The 6,764-nt window shown below is 54.3% G+C and overlaps 1 protein-coding gene and 1 long non-coding RNA gene across 2 annotated transcripts in view; both read left to right on the top strand.

Annotated features, from left to right (window-relative positions):
• LOC141277187 (uncharacterized) overlaps positions 1 to 2,396 on the top strand; it is a 32,728-nt gene extending 30,332 nt beyond the window's left edge. The window contains exon 2 of the long non-coding RNA XR_012328155.1: positions 86 to 2,396. This is a non-coding gene — a long non-coding RNA (uncharacterized lncRNA). The remainder of the gene's footprint in view (positions 1 to 85) is intronic.
• Positions 1 to 6,764, top strand: part of CMIP (c-Maf inducing protein) — a 237,231-nt gene that overhangs the window by 106,836 nt on the left and 123,631 nt on the right. The gene's annotated exons all lie outside the window — the stretch shown is intronic.

Genomic DNA, 6,764 nt, shown 5'->3' with positions numbered 1-6,764 from the left:
GTGAGCAGGCACAGGTGTCACACGGGGGGACATGCCCCCTCCTCTAGGCTTCAGGACTAGGACCAGACAGAGTGTGTCCTCACAGCCAACAGGAAACTTCGGGCGAGAAACTCGAGAGACTGGAGAAATAGTTGGTCCTTTGAAGCTGAAATCGGGCATCAGGGGACGTGGGGGACCGTTGACTGTCCTTTGTTTGGACAAGCGAGGCTTCTGCCACTCCGTCTTGGACACTCCAGGGAGACAAAGGTGCTTCAGATCGGAGGCTGCCCTCTCCCCAAGAAGGAGGGCACGCCGGGCAGCTGGACGCCTTTGCTTCCAGGTGAAGTTATGTGCTTGGGGTTTGGTGGACTTAGGCCTCATTCATGCGTCTCTGTTTGCTCAGCCCTCTGGGCCCCATCCCTGGTCTCCCAGCCTCCTGGGGACAGACTGGGGCCTTGCTGCTCTTCCAGGGAGTTAAGGAGCGTTATCCTGCCCCTGAAGAGATCTCCCTGTCTCTGAAATCTCTTTCTCCAGCAGGTACCACTCAGGGCATCCACCCATGTGAGAGAGGAGCTGTGCATAGCTGAGTTTCAGTCCCAGCTCTGCTACACTCTAGCTGTGTGACCCTGGGCATGCTGCTTGACCTCTCTGTTTCCTCATGTACATGATGAGGCTCGTGTTGCCTGCCTCCCGGGTCTTGGCAAGGCTCTACGTGTTCATTCCTGTTTCTCCCAGGACCCAGTGATCCTATTCCCAATGATGTTCACCAAGAGGCATGAACAAGAGTGTTCAGAGCAGCCTGAGTAATAGCCTAAAACTGGAAACAACCCAAGTATCCATCAACAGTAGAATGGATAAACAGATCATGGCATAAGCCCACAGGGGAGTACTATACGGCCATGAAAAATAAACACCGCAGATGAATCTCACAGGCATTATGTTGAGCAAAATAAGCCAGACACAGATGAGTACCTACTGCACGACTCCACTTATGCAAAGTTCAAGGGCAGACAGAACTAGCCTGTAGTGACAGAGATCACAAGAGTGGTTATTTCTGCGGGACGTTGACCGGGAAGGGGCACCAGGGAGCCTGCTGGGAGCTGGGCGGCGGCCACACGGGTGTGTGCATGTGCGAATGTCCATCAGGCTTGCGCGTGCATCAGAAGAGAGCTGGGTCCCCCACCCTCAGGTGAGGGGCTGCTCTGTGAAAACCCCGCAGCCTCTGGGCTGCTAGGGTGCGGTGCCTCGGGGGCGAGTCACAGGGTGCGGTGCCTCGGGGGCGAGTCACTCCTTCTCCGTGCCAGGCAGAGGAGGTCCAGGGGACAGGGGAGTGACCCCAGTGAGTGAAGCCCTGGCGGGGAGGAGGCCCAGGCACGGCCCTTGGCTTGCTGGGCGAGTGGGGAGGAGAGCGGAAACTTTTACAGTTGTTTCTCACTCTGCAAGCCAATTAGTGGGGATCAACCTCACAGATCAACAACAGCCCTGAACCTTGGCTCTTTCTGTTCGAGAAACCACAAAGGAAGGGAGAACTGGATTTGGCTACGTAAAAAGTGACCCTTGAGCGTGGAAAAACAGACAAACAGATCAGCCTCACCATAAACCAATTTGAAAGGCACGTGATGAACTGGGAAAATACAGTTGCAGCACATAAAGAGTTTGGCAAATAAAGAGTAAAAAACCTTAATGTGCAGAAAGGGTGCGTGAATCAGTGAGAAGCCGTGATCACTTGAAGGGGAAAATGTGCAAAGATCGAAAGGAGAAATGCAATGGCCAGTAACTGTCTGAGAAGAGTCAACCTCCCAATAATCAGATATGTGAATTAAAAAGGAAATGGGATACAGTTTTTCACCTGGAAAACTAGCAAAGATTGAAACATGATAATGCATTTTGCAAGGAAGAGAGGTGTCTGCATCGTTGTAGTGGACCCTCTCCCTTCTGGGCGTGCCAGCCCCCTCCTCTAAGTCAGTTAGTCTTTCAGTGGCCTTGTCCCTGTTCTCTCTTACCCCTGCTCCGTGTCTGCCGAGGCTCTAGTAGCCACCGCGCATGAGCACCTACTCTGGGTCGGGCCTTCTGCCCATATCATCTTATTCTGGACATCCTACGTAGGACGGCTTATTGCTCCGTTTTGCAGATGAGACAACTGAGGCTCAGGATGGTGAAATGACTTGAGGAAGGCCCCACGGTGGGTAGTGGAGCTGGAGATTGAACCCAGAGGTAACTAGCCCCAAAGGCCATGCTCTCCTCCTCTCTGCCTCCCTTCGCGTTTTGGGTCCTGGCATCTCTGGTCTGTATTTTGCCCTTCCAGCGGCTGTGGTCTGCAGGGGCTGACTGGCGAGGACAGCCCTGCCAAGGAGGCCGCCGGGCTGTAGGTGGGCATCCATAGCTTTGCCACGTGGTGTTCGCTCATTGAGACAAATCATCCCATAGGTATCTGAACTCTGAGTGTGGGTTTCTCACAAAACCGGGGAGCCTGAAGGGCAGAGCATCGTGTGCGCGTGTGCATGCACACGCACGCGCGTGCGCACACACACACCACATACACATAGACCCACACTCAGGGAGGGGATGTGCCCTGGTGGCGGAGAGCGCGAATTCTGACTCCCTGAGTTTGAATCAGTGGTGTGCCTGTGAATCTGCTTTCTGGGAAGTGGTGCATTTTCTGGGGGGAAGCCTGGTTATAGAGTTTGCCAGTTTCCAGTGTAACTAACCCTGCTGTGGCCAAAGCAAGACCACTGACTGCAGAATTGGGCAGAGATGTGAATAGCTGTCTAGAGCCAGCTCTAGCTCATACCCCACAGCTGCTCCATGTCCCGGTGGGGAGCCTTGTTAAGATCACTTCGTTGTCTGAGGCTCAGTTTCCTTATCTGTGAAATGGGAATAATATCTACTTTATGAGGTTGCTCATGAAGATTAAACGGGTGAACACAGGTAAAGTCTTGGTACAGTGCCTGTACAGAGTAGGTGCTAAGTTGTTATTGTGTGCGCATGACTTTTCATTCATTCGTTCATCCATTCATTCATCCAGCTTTCAGTCACTCCTTCAGTCCGTCAGCATCTGTTCATTGAGGGTCCACTGTGCACCAGGACCATGCTGGAATCTTCCTTTGCCCTCTCTCCTTTGGAGAATCAGCAAAGGGGAACCTGAGACCCTTCTCCAGAGGGGCCTGGTCTGCCCCTTGTTGGCTGTGGTTTGAGCCCAGGGCAGTGTGTTTTTACCAGGATAGCAATCTCCGTTTATGTGGCCGCCTGGCTGTGGCTGACAAGGGTTGAGAAGGCCCACACCCAGAGCCGCGTGTGTTCTAACAGCCAATCCTGGCGCACCATGTTGTCTGCTCAGAGGATGTGACCTGGTGCTTCAGGTGCTACAGTCATGGGGCAGGTGCAGCCAGAGAGCCTGGGCTTGAGCCTGACCTGGCCACTTCCCGTGATGCTTTGTTCTGAGCCTCAGTTTCCCCGTCTATAAAACGGTGCTGACAGCAGCTTCCTCGCCGGTGGCGGAGGGTTGGTATTGACGAGGCCGGTGCTGAGAAGCCCTTTTCCATGGCTCATTGTGTTCTCGGTGTTTCTGCCAAGCGGCTGCGTCACCCCTGGGCCGTGGCTGGGACTTCGAGAGTCTCCCGATTGGCCCCCTTCTTCCTCTAGGCGCCAGCAGGCCTGGGAGGAGAAGCGAGGAGGGACGAGGGAAAGGGCTTTCTTTCCCTGGTGAAACATCATCCCGTGTGAATTGGGTCCTCTGAGTGCAGCTCTGGAAGAAGACACTGCTCCGTTTCTTGGGGTCTCTGGTTCCCGATCCCCTTTGTGTCTCACCTTCGGGTCTTCAGGTCATCAGCCCCCCACTGTAGCCACCAGAAATGAGGACCACGTTTCCTGAGCCCTACCGAGTGCTGGGCGCTTTACAGGCACGACCTCTGGTCCCTACGACCACCCTGCGGCGTGGTTCTCATCGTTCCCGTCTGGGGGGCACAGTCCGCAAGCAGAGGTCCGATGCGCATGTCTCTTGCCTGATCACAGAGACTGACCGAAGCCGGATCAGCAGCCCCGTTTGTCTCCCTCCAGATGCTGATTCCGCACCCCGTTCACACAGCCTTGGAGCAGTTGCTTCATCAAGAGGTGCGAATAGTACTGGCCATACCCAGAGAGGCTCTCATAGTGACTTCTTGCCAAGGAGCACAGTATGGAAAAGGGAAAGAAAGGACTACCTGTGCGGTGGAGAGACCTGCGGACACCCCTCAGCCAGGTGCTCGAGGTCACCACCACGGCGACAAGTCCCGTGATGGCCTGCACCCCTGATAGCATGTGAGGGGGAGGGTAGTTTACCTCCTGGCTCTTCCTCCCCAAAACTCACAACCCCAGTGTAGTCATGAGGAAAACATCAGGTATCCCAACTGAGGGACCTCCTCCGAAACACCTGACCAGCGCTCCTGGAAACTCAAGGTCATTAACAACAAGAAGAACCTAAGAAGCTGTCATAGCTAGAGGAGCCTAAGGAGACATGACGACTAAATGTGATGTGAGATCCTGGAGCAGGAAAGGTGAAAAATAAGGAAATCGGAAATAAGCATGGACGTTAGTTAAAATAAGGCATCAATATTATTTCACTTGTAACAAAGGCACCGCACTAGTGTAAATAGAGGAAATGGAGTGCGGGGTACATGGGAGCTCACTGTACTGTCTTGCCTATTTTCTGTAAATCTGAAGCTGTTTGAAACAATAAGATCCATTGAAAAGAAACAGGCCGTCCAGAGAGCTGCGGGCTCACACAGCCCCCTCCTCTTGAGCCGCACGCATGCGTAGAGAGCGCAGCGTGGACTGGAGGGCGTCCCATTCATCGCCTTGGCTGGCCCCACCCCGCTCCCAGCATGGCAACCCTGACCAGCGCATGGCAGCCCCGATTGTGCCTCCCAAGCCAGGAGTGCTTCCCGAGCTCTGAGCCTTTCCCGCGATGCCCAGAAGAGTCCCAGCCTCTTCCTGTACTGATGGGTGGACCTGTGCTGAAATGACCTCTTCTCTGGTTGTCCTGGTCCTGCCCACCACAGCTCCCTCAGAACTTCATCTCACGGGAGGAAGGGCACTTGGGAAGTGAGTTCCACCATCAGACCCTCATGGACTCATCACCAGGAAGTCCTTGGCCCCAGCCCTGGGCACCAGCCCAGGACACTTTGATGTAGTGTTTGGGCCGGTCCTTGGGCCAATTTCCCTCCTTCTCTGCCCGGGACTTTTTTTGCATGTTCTTGCCAAGGCTTCAGAGACCTTGAGCTCGCCATCTGAGCGGCCATCTCTTTCTTGGATCTCCAGAGTGGTGATTTCAGGCAACTGCCCCAGACTCAGCTTCCCATTTCTGTCCCTCAGGTCGGCCTCCTGCTTGGCTACCGTGTCTGCCCTGACCCTGCTCAGAGCAGCACGTGGCCCCCATCAGCTCTTTCTGTGGATGGTGGGCCACGGCACGAACCCCCCATCCCAAGGCTGGGCTCTGAGGTCTGTCCTGGAAAGAGTCCCTCCCCCCTGTACAGATGGGGTATAGGGTGTGGGAACGTTAATTAAATGAGATATTTAGAGTTTTTCCTTGCAATTATTCAGAAAAGTTAGTTCTTCTTCTGGGCTTTTTTAATAGTGGCAGCAAAAAGTATTCTGTGAGCACCTAATGTGCTTTTATTTCTTTGTCCTCCCCACGGCAGCCCTGGGAGGGGAGCCTTACTGTCCTTATTTTACAGATGAAGAAACTGAGGCCCCAAGAAACTCCTTGCTCCACGTGCCAGCACGGACTTGGTCTGGGATTGGGGTTGGTCTGGGATCCAAACCTGATTCAGTCTGCCTTCAAATCCAGGCTCCTTTCTTGATGGCCCTTCCTTGCCTGGTGACTGATGACCCCGTAGTCAGAGGTGCCCCAGGTCCCTGGTGATGGTTGTGAAATCAGCCTGATGCTTCTCGTGGAAAGTGACACAGGGCTGGGAGAGTCAGCCCCTTGTGACCGAGGTCAGTGACCAGCCGGGACTTCCCCAGCCCAGCACTGCAAGGCCCTTGTTCTGGGAAACTCCTCCATCCCAGGCAGACCAGCATGGTTGGTCATTCACATCCCACTTTCTTCAAGTATCGGCGAGTTTCAGATTGAGAGAGAAATGTAAATATAAGATCATGAAATGACCTCCTGTCCCTAATTATCAAAGCTGTCATCGGGAAATTCCTCTATGGGAACAGCCAGGATTTTAAATGCAGCCATAGCACGAGAACCTTCTTTTAAAAAGGAAGGTGCTCCCTCTGCTATCTCATCCTTGGAGGCTTTGGGAAGAAGCGGTGAGGAATTTGACCGTTGGCTGAGGGGAGCGGGGAGATTGCGGAGTGGGTGCTCCAGAAGTCGGAGGTGGGGAGGTCCAGGCGGGGGCAGCGCGCCCCCACATCGGGGTGTCACTGCGCGTTGAGAAGTCGGAGAGAAGCAGACCTCCAACCCACGCTCATTGAGAGCCAAGTCTTTCTTCTCCCGAGCTGGAAGGAGGAGTTTGAGGGGAGATGTGAAAACAGAAATTGACTTTAGTTGAAGGAAGCATTGTCGATGGAATTGTCACTTTCCGGATTGTTCTGGCAAAGCCTTCCGTGTCCTGTGGATGGTGGGCCATCTGAGAGGAACTGGACACCCCCCGGAGGCCTTCACCACCCAGCGCCCTCCTCCACACTTGCCCTGCATCCCTGTTCAGCAGATGCACGAAAGGGGGGAACAACCCTGCACACCCTGCTGCAGGAGGGTGGCTGGCGGACAGCCCCGCCCCCGGAGGGGTGTGTGTGAGTGTGTT

This window comes from Tursiops truncatus, chromosome 19 (genome assembly GCF_011762595.2).
Source record: "Tursiops truncatus isolate mTurTru1 chromosome 19, mTurTru1.mat.Y, whole genome shotgun sequence".
Taxonomy (NCBI): Eukaryota; Metazoa; Chordata; class Mammalia; order Artiodactyla; family Delphinidae; genus Tursiops; species Tursiops truncatus.
Note: the sequence above shows the minus strand (reverse complement) of the source record. Positions and strands in the feature narration are given on the sequence as shown.